Source organism: Pinus tabuliformis, chromosome J (assembly GCF_031772625.1).
Source record: "Pinus tabuliformis cultivar Carrire ecotype Pingquan chromosome J, CPIR1, whole genome shotgun sequence".
NCBI classification, from domain to species: domain Eukaryota; kingdom Viridiplantae; phylum Streptophyta; class Pinopsida; order Pinales; family Pinaceae; genus Pinus; species Pinus tabuliformis.
Window position 1 is genome coordinate 1,457,250,962 of NC_142295.1, and position 3,900 is coordinate 1,457,254,861.

Sequence of the window (3,900 nt, forward strand, 5' to 3'; positions counted from 1 at the left end):
CTTCTTCGTCACTTGAAGGGGGTTCAATGAGCAGACTGTATTCTAAGCTTGATCCTTCGTTTCTTCTAAAGAATATCCCACTTTGCATAGCCCCAAACATCAAGGTAACTGCATAACCCTCTTTTCACATAACAACATTTTAATCCAAGTCTTTAATGATTTCAAATACTTACCTCGTGGTCCCTTAAAGATCCTTCGTTCCGCTTCTCTATAGTTGATATTTCTACTGATCACAGAATAAGTCACAAAACTTCCCATTGTGCGATCAATCCAATGATCCATAGCCCGCGTGATATTACCTCCTGATGCCTCCAGACATCACACCAGTTCAAGAGTCCACACTATAGGGCCGTCCAGCCTCCACGTTCGTTGAATATCAGCCAATTTAGACAACCACTCATGTAGTTCATCAGGGAAGAAACAAAAGAACACGTCGATGTTGTCTGTGTACAAAAATCTCTACAAACACTGCTCCTTGGATAATTTAGGGCTTCTGTTCTCTTGAGCCGCAAACGCGTGCACATTTCGGTCAATCCAATTTTCAATATCTTTCTTCGTAGGAAACCATTTATCACACATCTCTTAGATAGATCCCGGTCCAAGAAACATAACCATTTTTTGGCTTAAGGGGCCCTGACCCAGGTTCAGAGTTAATCGCGCCAACCAACAAAACCATAATTGTTGGACCTTTCGGTAACAACCTGCATAGCGCAGGCTGCAGCCTCACCCGAAGCAGTATTGGGGGATGATAGAACCATAGTTCTTCATCCAGAGATTGTATGATAAGTAATATGAAGCCCTTGTAGCTCAGCTCTGCCATCGTGTAGATCTGTATCTTTCTATGATCCGCTAATGCAACTCTAAGAAAACAGCTCTTAGACCTTAGCGATGGTCTGCGATCAGACTTTATAGACCTAAAATAAGCAAAATGTCCACTTTTGCACACTAAATAATAACCCCAGATCTACCTCTGCGCAGATCTATCCGACTCGACCGAAATCATAATAGTTTTAACCATTACCTTCATGAAAACATATTATTACTCAGCTCAAACATTCAATAGATTAGCGCAACAATTATACTTCATTTCATAGAAACCAGATCATTAAGCTATAATGCATAAGTTGAACAGAATTAAGAATAAAACACGGAGGCAAGATATTTGTTCCAAAACTAGTCTTTATTAGATTCAGCATTTAATTCTACAGACTCTTCCACCCTATGCACCCAACTACAGGGGCCCGTGCACTTAGCTGTAAACTGTCCAAGGTCTCAATGCACTCAACTATGGGAGCCTTCCCCTTTTGCCTAAGTACAAGAAATATATCTTTCTCGCCTTAGCACTTTCCCTAAACAATAACCCTCTATCTTCGTTCTATCTCCCTAGACTCGCTATGACTCATCTATATATATCATTTTTTCTTACAATACCATGGCCCATGGCCTATGGGTGAGTCTCAAAACCAACCTATCACTTACCCATACAAGGGGCTAAAGCCCCTTTGAATCCTACTTAGTTATGCACTCTGCTTCCACATTTGGTGGACACTTGACATTCTTTACAAAACGCTTCTCAAAAATTGGTTAAACGAACCCAAAATTGACCCTAGGGACCCTATCCCAACAAAAATCGATGTATAAATTATTTTTAGACATCAAAATTTACATGGGATATGCCTTAGCATGCATTAAAAAATACCTACCATGTTGTTTTTGATGTACACCCAATCATTTGTTATGGTACAATATCTATTGATTGTTATGTAATATATTAGTTATTCTTAACAATGGTTGACTTTGGCCCTTTATTACTGCAAAATGTGTAAATTTTGTAGGGTGGAATACATTAGTATTATCCGCACATCTTCTAGGTTAAATAAATAGAACATGTAACATGAGGACACTGTGAGGGTAGCTATGTTTGAACAAAATTCCCATGTTCAGTTAGACATTTTATGAAAATAAATGAAGGCGGAGGACTTTTTCATGAAAAATGAGCATGGCAAACTTGAAAGTTAAAAATGGAGAAAGAGGATAACGTTATTTCTCATAATTATTTAATTTAAAATAATTATTTAATTTAATTTTAATATTACATTTTCCAATAAAATGATTAATAAAAAATTAAAAAATATAAAATATAATAATAATTTTCATAATATTTTAAATTAAATACTTTTCAAAAAATTATTTATTCAATTTTATGTCTTTATAATAAAATATATGGTGGAGAAATAAGTTATTTAATGTATATAAGATTAAAATAACATGGTATATATATTAAACAACATTGTTTTATATATTTTGTTAAGCGCTTTCATATTTTGGTTTAGTGTAATAATCAAAAATTATTTATTCAATTTTAGGTCTTTATAATAAAATATATAGTGGAGAAATAAGTTATTTAATGTATATAAGATTAAAATAACATGGTATATATATTAAACAACATTGTTTTATATATTTTGTTAAGCGCTTTCATATTTTGGTTTAGTGTAAAAGTGATTATTACGTCAATCAAGAAAAACATCTCATTTTCATAAAAATATTAAGTGAAAAGTAAGTAATTTTTAAAATACTATTATCTATTTTTTTGAACCACGCACCGACCTTGTCACGCCCCTACACCTGCGGTGATCTTCCAACCGCTTGTAGCGAGGTGCGGCACCACCGAACGCGTTCTTTTTAACAATACTAACGTTTATGGACTACGCCTTTTTCCAACATAAACATACTTAACTTATATTTTGCAACCGAGTAAAAGCAGTATCCTTTATACTTTAATGAAGACCATTCTTATTCATCATTCATGTACAATTGACCGAGAACAACAATTGCAATAATCAAGTACAAAGGGAGGGGCAACTCCCAGAAAGTCTGCCCAACAATATATTATAACAGCTTCTTCAATTTTACAATACAAGTGTGCTTGACAAACTTCAAGCCAACACTTAGAATAATTTTACAACAGGCATAGAACAACCTTATACATCATTTTCTGCACCTTTGCATAAGAAGGAGTGCTCACCCGAGCCACTCAACCTTCCTACCAAATCCTGCATAAAACTGCACGCTAGAACTTCCTTAACCCATGCACACTTGTCCACTGTTCACATAAGACAAACTTTACAAAGTCCTTAATCCTTATGCGCATGAGAAGTGCGCATATTATTCTAAGACTTCGCACCTTTTTACCCTTGTCTTTATGCGAGAGTCTTCAAGCGAAGTGCGTTGGTTCAAATGGCCTCCTCACGTGCCATATATATATGCATGTCAACGTGTTCTCAAGGGGTGTGTACAGCCATAAGGCCGACCCCCAAATCATAATAACGTGCCCCCATATATATGTCGGCTTGGTGTTTTAACGCTCATCCACCATCGCATATAAAGGTCCAGCACTTAGTCGTATTTTACCACACGCTCCTTATCGTCGCATAAATCTGCCTTCGTCGCACTTGCGTTCAGTGTGCGCCCGCGCGCCCGCCCGCGTCGTTGTGCACGATCGTTCGCCGGCGCTTCGTCGCACCAATAATCCGAAGGCCTTACAATCTCCCCCACCTGAAATCGTTGTCGTCCTCGACAACATACCATCATCCACGATGTTGACTCTTCCACATAAGGCAATCATCACTGCAACATATGTAGAACCACTGTCTCCACCATGTCTCGGCCTAGTGGCCACTGCCACCAAGCTCACCATACCAAAGTATGTATCTCCACAATCCATGCTCAGTTCCACGGAAACTCCATCCATCTCATCTGCAACATGTTGTCCATATGTGTGTCTCCTCCATGCGAAGAGACCATCTCCTCAACCCAACTCTCGATGTGCCCTATTCAGGTCCATGAAGCCTCTTCATCATCTGCAATGTGCCATCCCTCAAGTCTCCATAGAAACAA